Source organism: Pinus tabuliformis, chromosome 5_2, assembly GCF_031772625.1.
Source record: "Pinus tabuliformis cultivar Carrire ecotype Pingquan chromosome 5_2, CPIR1, whole genome shotgun sequence".
Taxonomy (NCBI): Eukaryota; Viridiplantae; Streptophyta; class Pinopsida; order Pinales; family Pinaceae; genus Pinus; species Pinus tabuliformis.
In genome coordinates, this window is record NC_142306.1 from 581041786 (window position 1) to 581054515 (window position 12730).

The following is a 12730-nucleotide window of genomic DNA, read 5'->3' on the forward strand; positions in this document are numbered from 1 at the left end:
ATCTTTTTTTGCCTCATTTTGTGTCCACATTTGCATATAATTTTGTGTCTGAGTTCGAGCCTAAATTTGCATGTGATTAGGAATCATTTTTTACATCCAATATGGCATCCTTGGTTTCACCTTTTTTCAGCCCCATTTTGCATCTTGTTTTATGTCTTTCTTACATCTTTTTTTTTTCATTTTTTGCACCCAAGTTTGCATCCCAAATTTACACCATTATTTGCATCATCATTTGGCATATTAATTTGTAACGTTTTTTGCTTCTTTTTAACGCTCAACTTTGCATCTTATTTTACATCTAGTTGTTGTCTTTTTTTGCATCTAATTTGGTGTCCATTTATGTGTCCTTGTTATTGCGCAATTTGATATCCTTTTGTATGCCATATTTTGTTCCCTTCTTTGTGTCAACTATTGCACAATTTTTCACTTCTAATTTAAAACACTTTGTATGTCAATTGTTTGCATTTTGTATTAATTCCTAGTTTAACATCCAATTTTACTTTCAATTTTGCATCCATGGTTACATCCGCATTTGACTTCTTATATAGAGTATATTTTTCTTTACATATATGACCCCCTTTATAGATTCATAGTGAAATATATGATAGTTTCTAAATATCATTAAAGCAGATATCACAATTCAAAATCATTTGTAAAGAAATTTAAGAGAAATTGACAACATCCATCCAAAAAAATAACAATGTGTCATTAACAATTTTCAAAACATGTATAAAATAGCAACATAATACTAATAAAATCAGTATTATTTTTAATCAAAACAAGTAAAATTCAAATATGATTAACAAATCAAAATATTTCATGAATATCGTTATTCTACGATAAATTAACAACATACATAAATCAAACTCATCGTATGATTACAAAATCAAAATGTCTTATTGATATAGGGTAAATTCACAACACCCATCTAAACATAACAATGTCATTCTACACAATAATTTCTTCATAAAAAACAATGCATGTGCATGCCTAGCTACCACCACCAAGATCATCCTCATGATCATCTTGACCATCCTCATTACTCTGATCCACATCATCACCAACACCGCAACTATCATCATCATCTCCTCCTTCACCACCATCATCCTCATCCTCATCCTCATCATCTCCTGATATATGTTGAACATAATTTGGATCATCGTCTTGGCAATCATTACCTATAGCATTCTGACAAAAAAAATCAATATTACATGTTAGTATTAATTACATAACACAACACATGTTTTTGTTATACAATGTTAACCATAAAATGAGGTAAGATATACTAGCATTTGCACCAGATGTTGCAAAGGAAACACCGTAAGGCATAAATTGAAAAATACAAATACAACAAAAGAGTACTTTGATAAAGAATAAAAATATATTGAATGCTCAAATCAATGCCCCATTAACTGGAAGCATTTAGTAGACATATCTAATGCAGAGACAAGCAAAAATATATAATTCTTCAAATTCTAGATGGATGCAATCACTTAGTAATGCCATGTTGAGAACCTTCCTCTACTTGTAATATCCTCTATCAGGGGCAACCTTCACGCCTCTACCTTATATCAACACTGACGAAGTTAGCAATCCCATTGGCCCATCCTATTTATCTGTCAAGTTTGAAGCATAAGGCAAGTGACTGGACACTGGTATTATACAATAAGCTGAAACCTAAACTGAACTTCCCCCATGGGCATGACGGACAAGAGATGGGGCTTTTCTTAAATAGAAGAGATAGGGCAATCTTTACATCCCTACCTCATCAACACTGATGAAGTTAGCAATCCCATTGGCCTATCCTATTTACCTGTCAAGTTTGAAACATACGGCAAGAGACTGGACACTGGCCAATCCTATCAGATATCCCTCTATCAAAGCAACATTCTAATGGCCCCTGCTACAATTATACAATATCTAGAGAGCATCATTAGAAACATCCTTTGGAGAGATAAAAATGAAAACACGTGGCCTCTACTCCATTGGAAATGGGTGGCATTTCTTAAATAAGGTACGAGGGACAGAATGCAAGATCTTTTTAGCAAGGTCCCCTATACGAAAATCTATTGATACTATTGATGGAAACACACTTTGGAATAAATCAATTAGAAGTATTTGGTGTGAGGCAAAAAATAGAAGAGATAATCAAGAAAATATGTATGCCTAAAGGTTGTATAATCTACAACGATGTGCTTCAAAGTAAAATTTTATCTAAGGTAGACACAGAAGTTTCAATTCATACAAAATTAACTATCAAATTGTTTTGTTTAGACTCTTAGAGCTAACCTTAAGTTTTAACAGCAAAAGATCAGACAGACCAGTAGTTTAGGAACTCTGCACTCCTCACCATTTTTGTATACTTATGGAGAAATTATAGATTTGTCAGATGGATGAAGATGTTTCTGAAAGCATCATTTTGCAAACATGCAAATTCTCCTCTGCGTAAACAAATAAAAGCTGAAAAAAGAGAAGAAACCAAAAAAGGGGTAGAAGTATAGGCCAACCCAATGTGAAATTTCAATATAACCTTCTCTAACCTTGTCTAATTTCTAAACAACACATTTAACTAGTCATTGATGTCATGTTTCCTCTTTGATGCTTTACATCAAATTAACTTCATCTAACCCCCAGCAAGGTAGATGTGCCCACCACACCACTTCATGAGAATGTGTACACAGTTGTACGTCCCTTCATTATCTCAGATGATGCTTTTACTCTCCACCAAACTCCTCGCATGAGAAAAGCAATCTTTGCAAGGTCTCAGTTCAGATTTGGGAAGCTTTGCAAAGGCACATTGTGTTGTTTCATGATGGTAAATGTTATTCATGAATGGCAATTTCTATCTGATTATGCTGAATCCAGGGCATCCTCTGTTATTCCTTGCTGCTTTATGGTTTTTTTGGTTTTGTTTATGGTGGTGTGAGGCTTTGTCGAGGTGTGGTGTGAGAGAGGGACCAGACCATCTTGGGCTACCCTCCTCTTGGGATCAGCTCCTACTCAGGTCTCTTTATTTTCTTCCTCTCGTCAAGTCCTTACTCCTCAGTTGGCCGGGGCACGCACTTCTGAGGTGGATTCTATCTGCAGTAGGGCCTCCTCAGGGCATACATAACCCCGAAAGCTCATCAATTGCCGTGTGAGTTGGAACTAGCATTTGAGGGTGGGAAAATGTCAATGGAAATTTGAGAGGTATCACTGCTTCATTGCTGAAAGGTCATCTATCAAGAGTAGATGTACCAGTCCCATTACAACTAGACAGCTGCAGGGAAGGGTACTCCTTTCCAAAAATGACACTAAAAACAAAATTCTGATGATGATGAACATGATGCAGTTGGAATTTAAAGCCATGGAAAAGCATTTGACAAGGATAAAAGCAGTCTTACCGCATGGCAAAGGCCCAACTCATCTAGACAGTCCAGGTGATCAAGCACCCATAGATGTGGAGGTTTCCACCTCCTAGTCTGCTCATGAAAATTTATGTTTTCTATCTTTACTATTATAGTAGGATTATGTGTTATATTTTGTGGTTGTTAAGCCAAGGCACTGTAGGCTTTTTTAGAACTCAGTATATTTTTTTAAAATGTATATTTTTGGACAGCAGACCTCCTGTATTGCCAATGGTACGGTTTCCCTAGTGGCAGACCAGAGGCATACAGGAGGTTGGATCATATGTGATCATCAACAGTTAATAAAAGGCCTTTAAATTACCTCCCCACCCCCTCCCAAAAATAAAAAATAAAAATCATCTATAAAGTTTAAAAACTCAATTATTGAGAAGATTTTTCGGCATAAATCACATCATAAATCATTTGTCGACGCGTTCCAAACCAACAAGTGTGGTTCATCGTCAGGACAAGTTGAAGATCCAGACCATGGCAGATTATTTTCCAACTAGCAAAATTAAATCACAACTAGGTTATTATCCAGCTAAGATTAATCAGAAATCAATTTTTTAAAAGTATGTTCTTATCAAGCCCAAATTTAATCAAACTTCAATTATACCCTGAAGATGAGCTCTGCAGTGTGGTCAAAAAATTGAGGAATAATCTACTCCAACACAGCTCTCCTCTTGAATAAAATAATGTCCAGCTACCTGAGCTTTAAAGTCATTCTAACCTTTTGTATGGAAGATTTATAGAATTCATTTCCATTTTAGTTATAGAAAATCCCAATAAAGATAGTGATTGATTTCATGTTTGTACATATGTAATGAACACTTAGCACAATAGTATAGCTCAGTTTGCCCAACCCTTTCTACAGAAGGCATAATACCTAGGGAGGTTACAGGATCTATTCCCAAGTAGTTCTGTCCAGTTACCAGCTGGTATTTCAACTAGAAGTCAATTCCATTCCTCACCCAGAAAAAAAAATGCAGGGAAAGGAGGGAGAAAGGGGGATTCCATCACTCTGACAATGTACCAACTTCCTCACTTGGAACAGTTAATATGTGGGCAAGTTAAGGGAACATCTTTCTCTGGGAAAATTAATATAAACAATTACTGATGCAGTTACCTCCTTATAATGGCATAAATAAAATTTTTGTTGAATTAATGTTTGTAAGGAATTATCTTTGTAAGGTTCCAATTTTGATGTACGGGCAGAATAAATTATAAACCTATCCATCAACCAAATGAGTCTTGCAAAAAGAAAGAGATAAAGAGAAACTATTCACAAAACTTACCTTTAGCATTTGATGGCCTCCACTATCACTGGTGCTGAAAAGTTGCAACATCGGTGTTTCTTTTTGCGAAGGAGAGTGAGTAATTTCACTGCCTTTCTCAAAATTTGATAAATCACCCTCCCAGTCCTGTAGTAGTCACAAAGAAACATCTTAATATAATGAGGCATTTTCCAAACAAAACCTTTTTAAAAATGGTGCATTGGATAAGGTAGCCTACATCAGAACACTGTATAGGTCATAGAGGGAAGCCCTGTAGCTGCTCTCGAATGGCAGGCACAACCTTATGCAAACTGTCAAAACAGCATGGTGCACTTCCCGACTTCACATCATTGTATGTCGAATCTATGCTTCGAATAAGACACAGTAGCTCTTTTGAAGATACCAAAACACTTAATACCTACAGATGAAAACAAAATATTACATTAGAATACAACAGACTTTAACAAATTATAAAACCGGTTTTCTGGAAAAGCAAAGAATAGAGGTAACACTGCAAAGGACACGTTCAGAAAAAGATGTTATTGCCATTACATATCTCAGTTCTAATGATACAATGAAATACGCATGGAAATTCAACTGTGAATAACCACAGTCCACCCTTTTGAATCCCATTTGATATACTTGTCAGAAAATACATTAACAAACAAAATTATACATGTACTATGAACTCCAGTATAAACTGACATAAATCTCAGCCAAATACCAAACCTGTTGAAAATTAAAGTGATCATGAATATACAACGAAAATGCACGAATGTAAATTGGATTTCAAGTATTGTTTCTATCTGGATAAAAGAAACAAATTAGAAATAATAACCACCAACTGCTACCGTTATCAAAGAAGTGAACTTGTTAGAAGATCAAGCTAAAACAGTGAAATATTGAAATCCAGGAACATTTTCAATAAGACATTAAAAAACAATCATCAAACTTGGCAGGAAACGCAAGGTTTCAGGCAAGACCACTGCCCACCCAACCATGATCCACCTAAGTAACATTGAGTTGCACTCACTTCTTATGTGACTTGAGAATGGATTACGAATGCCGACTATTGGCATATCAACATTATCCAGACAGTTATAGGGAAAGATTTGAGAAACTTAGGACTTCAATTTTCTTTGAAAGCAACAGACTTACTACACACATTCAGGACATTTTTTGGTCAGAAAATCATTATGATTTACCAGCATGGATCCATCTTAAGCACGAATTCACATAAGTTGATATTCACATAAGTTATTGATATAGATCTTCAAGTCTTACTACACACATTCAGGACATTTTTTGGTCAGAAAAGCATTATGATTTACCAGCATGGATCCATCTTAAGCACGGATTCACATAAGTTGATATTCACACAAGTTATTAATATAGATCTTCAAGTAATTTATTTATATAAAGTGTTAACTTATTTTTTGAAAAGTATAAGGTTTAAACATCTTACTCGCATAATTTTTTTTACTTCTAATTACTTTACATGAAATTATATTATAGGTCAAATGGATAACTAATTAAACATGTATAGCATATTCTTTTTTTCTTTTTTATTATAGCCAACATTACTTTTCTATTTAGAGAATATTTTATTTTTATTTTAAGAGGGACACATGTCAACTCTAGAGTCCAAGTTGAGCACGGACATACTTACACATCACGTTCACACTGGGCTGTAAAATGAGCCTCCTAGCCCAATTATACTATAAAGACAGCAAACATAATCACTCTCAATTTGTGTTGAGAACCCTTGACAGTGCATAAGAATATACCAAAAAACATTTTCTTCAAAATTGCATAGTCAAACCAGGTTTGGGTTGGGATCACAAGTTTGTCCATATCCATTCAATATCTATGCCCATTATACAAAGTTAGCGAAGTACCTATCAGATGTAAAATGCAAAACTCAATCCTTCTTTGCAGAACTCGTCCAAAACATGAAGCATATAAATTGCTCGCTGAATTATCAAATAGAAGTAACTTCAGTGCAATGACATCAGGCTGAATTTACCCATTGTTTCTCGAGCAATAGACATGATAATTTATGGAAATGACCCTCCACAAAAGACTGTAAATAGATGGTGTGCTTAGCTATTTGATTGGAAATCTTGTCTACAACTATTTAAACTACAATGAATTTGTCAACATAAAATAATAAGTTGGATAGGTATTTTTCAGACACAAAGCATTTGAGATCCAAAAAATAGACGCTAATCTAAATGTCTCTAATTTAAACCACAGACAATTATTTGTTTGTTGAATTAACAACCAAATTAAGTTTCAATAACACGACGTAATTTTCACATACAAAGCATTTGAGTGCAAAATAAGAAAGATAGTTTAAACGCCTATAAAATAAACCAAGGACATTTTTTGTCTGTTAAACTAATAAACAATTATATCAAATTCAAGCCTACATTTACATGCATGAAGACTGCTCATAACTTAATCTATCAGGAATGGATCATTTGTTGTTAATGTTGAATTTTTCTGTTAATATAGCACTGACAGCAAGGCAAATTCAATATTTAAAAGGCAGCAATCTACATTCGGATCTGGACAACACTTTTTCTCCTTTCCTGCTATGTGATTATTCCCATGCAAGAGGAAGTTCCAACTAATTGATTTTCACACTTCCAAAAGTAAATTCCTCATGTCTGAATTTTCTAGATACAAAACCTAGGTATAATAATCCTAATTGTTGATCCTACCTTGAAATAAGTACCTTTAATCCACCATTGGATCTTGCTTTAAATAAACATGGGGTCTTGCTTGAAGTGTCAAAGTTTATTCATCTATTCCTTGCTATTATCAATAAGACATAATAGAATAAAGGAAAGAGCAATGCACCTTGTGAGTCATCTGAAGAACTGCCTTGGTATTGATGTGCACGAACTTGTGGGCAAATACAAGAAACTGAACAAAAAGAGAGCTATAAAAAGGATAATTAGCCAGAACATAGTTTTGCCAATGATCATTATATCCATAACAACTTTCTTTCGTGCTTATTTTTACTAATGATCCCACAGAATCAGTACCAGTCTTTTGCTTTTGAAGCAAGCTACCTGAAAGTGGAGACAATCGTTGATCCCTATCCCTAAGCATCTTATTCTCTGCCTCCAAATAATGATCCTCTTCGAGAGCGGGCATCATTTCGCCTTCTTCACCAATATTCCAAGGCTGTAAATAATCCAACCATAGATCAATAATGTGTGTAGCCTTCTTCAGACAAGCACCTACTGGCCAATAACTGAAAGCTCGTAATATAAACCTGTACAAAGGCCTCTGTAACAGAAGGGACCATGTAGCAGGCACAACCAAACTACTCCGTGGCAAGGAAAATGACCTCAATCTCAAGGTATCCATTTGTGATGCAGCTCTCCATCCAGAATTCAACTCTTCTTGAGGACAACACAAAGTACTGCTTACATAATTGACCAGTATTTTCACAGCGTCTGTGATTTCTACACTGGGGAGACCATACCTATGAAATCGATTATTAACAGGTAACAAAATACCAAAAGACTGGCAAACCCGTGAAGGTAAGGGCGAAAAATCCATTCACTAACCAAAACTGTACAAAGGTATGAACAACAAACTCGGCGCGAGAAAATATCGATGGATTCTCCTCAAAAAAATGATGTACAGACACACTGGGAGCACAAAAATCAGATATAGGAACAAATTTGTGTAGATACAAATTCAGAAGATGCAAATAAGGGCTAGAATTGAACTTCACAGCCTTCCATTGTCATGGCTACCGTGCAAACTATGCAGAGAAGACGCCCATTTCTCGAAACGAGACCGGGAAGCCTTCTTAAACCCCAATTTCATTTCATCCGAATCCGAACGATGCATAATATCATTATCTTTGCATACAGCGTAATAAGCAAACCAAAACATAAAATACTCAAATGCATTCAACTGCACCTGAAATCCTCCTCCATGGCCGTCCTCCTTCAATCGGTCTTTAAATAAAGCAGGGCAGACTTCAGATAAGATATACAAACCCCTCTCCGACTGAAGCATGTGACGAATCCACGCCAGAAGGCGCTCGGATGGAAACACATAGCGAACCACATTTTCCTCGTCTGCGGCAAAGATTGACGAAAACAAAGCTCCAGACGGCGAGAGAAGATTTACGACCGCATTCGCGGAATGCTCAGAGGTCTGCGCGATCCATCCGCCAATGCCGGACGGCTGTAAGACCTCCTCGAAGCCGAAGATCTTGCGGAGCAGAACGGGAAGCATGTTATGTAAAAATGCCTGGTCTGATCCCAGCTGTGCCTATCGATGAAGGATTCCACGACCCGACATGAATTCAAATATCAGACGATGATGAGGAAGCATTCAATAACAGCGAACTTAATTCTTGGGCTTCGAAAGAGAAATCTGTCGAAGGTGAAGAAGACACAACCATTGCACCTCAATTTTACAGTCTCTCTACTGATCCGGTCGGAGGCTTAAATCCCGAGATAAACCCTTGAATCTTCCTGAACCCTCATGCAGAACCACTAAACCCTACACTACATCGGATCGCAGCACTCACTGATCTAGTATTATAGGCATTCGAAGGTGGGGATACTCTTCTCTTTATTTCAAAATATTTGCACCGCCTTAAGTAGCTTTTCAACTTTTGCCATTTCCCTTGAAAGACGTTAGTGTGGGGTGGGGAAATTATGTTGTTTTTGAGGAGTTTTTTGGTTTGTGGGGACAGGGCCACTCTTTATGTGACCATCCGGGCAAGCGAGGCGGTAATCTTAAGTTCTTGCAGGGATATCTTATCTCTTATGGATTAATATGATTATTGATACTCTCTTATGAATTACTTACATTAGTGATAAGGATAGGGGATTAAAAATTTAAATATAATAATAAATTATATAAAAATAAATAAAAATTTGATGGGGTGTTGAGATGTGTGTTAGGTTACTGAGCGGATTTGTTATTCCGTTGTCACCCCAAACATTAAAGAGAGGGATAGTGTCGCCCACATTTAATGATAATGCACTGTTTTAATTTGGAAATCTTTGAAACTTCCTCAATTTCCTACAATTGTTGGGGTCAAATTGATGATATTTGGTGTCAATGTCGTGTTGTCGGGTTATCTATGGGATATTTCCTCTGCGGCTTCTATAGTAGTTCCTTAAGCAACGTGGAAGGTCCAAGTTGTTCTTCCATGTTGGTTTGGCCTTCCATCCTTCACTCCATTTCATGAGCTAGACTATCTACATTTTCCAAGTATTGGCAAGGTTGCATGTGGCCCGCATACCCACTGGTGGGAGTACCTGCACTTAAACTCTTCTAGGTTTATGGGAGCTCAACTCCAACAAGTATACTAGTATTGTCTTTGCTCTTAATTTTTTCCACTGGGTCAGCTACATTTATATTACTTTGGTTTGCTTGGTTTAGGATTCTTTGGGGAAGGTTCAACGTGTTATCTAGGGGTGAGGTAGCCTTGTCCTCCTCCTGCCTACGACAATCTTCCTCACATTGTGTGGGTTTTACCATTCCTTTGCAACTCCTTTAGCCTTTGGTTTACCTTCCACCTTTATCCCTAAAATCCTTCATTTTGTACATTGTGCATTGGCCTCACTTTGGTTTTCAATCCCCTAAAATCCTTTTGTCTTTCGAGACTTCACCAATTAGGTTCACTCGCCTCATTATCACCGTGCCTCAACAATGGATGTGGTCGAGACGTGGCTCTGATGGTTAAGGCCCTTTTGGCAAACCCTGTGCTCAGTTGCAAGCCCTAATTGTTGTTTACCTCTTCAATGCAACTACCCCCCCCGCCTTCCCACGAGAAGTCCAGGATGAAATTGTTAGAAAATCGATAATGGCAGCTTATTGTACTTATTTTCCTTTAACTTGATATTTGCTTGTGAATCTTATTTATCTTCTTTGTGTTCTTTAGTTAGATCTATTCATCAAACAATGTCAAGAACAATAATAACAACAATAGACACATATATTGGCTTTCTTCTTAAAATATGCTTCAAATGATATACAAAGACCCAAACCCTAGACCAATCCTTCTCCTAGTACCAAGTCATCCCTTCCTTAAATCCTTCCTTGATTCTACACCAAAATGTTAGACACTGCAACTTTGACCTGCCAGCTTCAATACTGCTACCCAACCTGCAACTTCGACCCTGCAATTTCGACCTTAAAGCTTCCAAGGAAACCCTAGAGCAGCCTCCTCTTGGGACCTTCCTAATAGCAAGACAACTCCTTATGAGTTCTAGATCAAGTATCCTTCCTTCTAGTTACAAGATGTTGCACTTCATCTTCCTACAACTCAGACCTGTAACTTCACTTCTTCCTGCAGCCCAGAAACCCTAGAATTTCGCACGTGTGAGAGAGATAGAGCCCAAAACAAAATATTTATGTCCTTCTTGTGCTTTCTTGGCCTTCACTCTTCTTTCCTGCTCTTCCCAGCTATAGATCGAACTCTTTCTTGTAGATTGAACTTGTTGAGTGAGTTTTTCCAAATGAGGTTGAATTGCTTCCTTTTATATCCTTCTCAAGGGGTCGAATTCTCTCCTTTAGGCCGACTTGATTTTCCAGGGTCGACTTGTACTTTAGGAGCTTCCAGGATTTTCTAAACTCAAAAATAATTATTTTTACAAATATATTTTTGCCCATAAGGGTCTTATAAACATGATGTTGACTCCTTTGACTCGAGACAGTAAATCCTAAGACCTAAAAAACCCTATAAGCATGAAGAACATGCTTTACCTAAAACACAATCAATAATGAGCATGAAACCCATGCTTTAATAATAATATATTTTCTTTTCTTTTCTTGTTTGTTACATAGGATACATATTGAAATGAGTACAACAATTATGAAGACCGAAACTAGTTACATTTTCAATAATCCCTCTTAACTAGGGAGGTATTCATAATTGTACACTCAGTACAACATCATATCTCAAATTGAAGAGTTATCACAAAAAGAGTCGGATTGATAAGCCATATTGTAAGCATCATCATCATGACCAGCATTGTCTCTTAGGCCTAACTAGACAATCTCTTCTTTAATCAAGAGCATTATGTTGGGAGGCTTTATGTGTGATACCGCACTACCTCTACAAGGCACATACCCCATCTGGATGTCTATAAGATATGTCCTATTAGGACTATTCTTATCTTGGATCTCGAATCTTGAGTCCTCAAAGAATATCAGTCCTCTTCGACCACTCTTCACTTGGATACTTATCACATCCTCAAACAGTGTTGGTCCCTTTCCTTTCTTGAATGTAATATCATCAAGGAAACCGCAAATTCTTATCCAATTCTCTGCCATTCTCTCTTCATCACTTGAAGAGGATAATGTACAAGTGATGTCCCACATCACTCCCTCTCAACCAAAGACAACATCCCTATTCTCCTTTAATCTTGAGAATAACCCCCTCTAAAAAATAGAGGAGATCTAGACTTCCCTTTTATTTGAGAAGTCATCATCACAAGCCTTACAATTTGCCTTCATAAGAGTATTAGCTACCAGTTCTTCATAGTTTTCTGGCTCCCTCTTTCCTCTACATCATCGAGCTTTCTTTCTTTCAAGATATCATGGAGCCACCTTCTCTCTTCAATCTTGTGACAAGTTTCAGGGTACCTTTCTTGCTTATCACTTTCATATTCAACATGAAGGCATTGCATTGAGCTTTCCCAAACTTGAAGCTTGATCATGGCTTCCTTATAAATGTGATATTCTTTAACCTTCAGGTTATCTTATCATACTTCTACCATCCCTTTCCAAATTAACATTTCTTGAACTTACAGCTTTCCAGTACCAAATATTGAGCTTCCCTCAATATTCTTCATCCATACAATTGCACTTGCCTCAACTGCCATCATATATTCCTGCGACATTCTTCCAGGTAGCAAAATAATATGTTAACCAAATAACCAACAATAATGAAAATTAGACTTGCCTCGTTATGATGACCTTCTCATTCCATCAACATCCTCATGATCCATCTCCATATGAATCTTCCTTCATGCATCAAAGTGCCGAAGGATCGAACTTTATTACCAAGTTACAATTTTT

At 36.7% G+C, this 12730-nt stretch overlaps 1 long non-coding RNA gene across 1 annotated transcript; it reads right to left on the minus strand.

Moving 5' to 3' along the window:
* Positions 1-866: 866 nt before the first annotated feature.
* Positions 867-4807, minus strand: LOC149160312 (uncharacterized). Its single transcript, XR_016261214.1, has 2 exons — positions 4682-4807; positions 867-1188 (listed from the first exon to the last, which is right to left on the minus strand). It is a non-coding gene; the product is annotated as an uncharacterized LOC149160312 (long non-coding RNA).
* Between the last annotated feature and the right edge of the window lie 7923 nt (positions 4808-12730).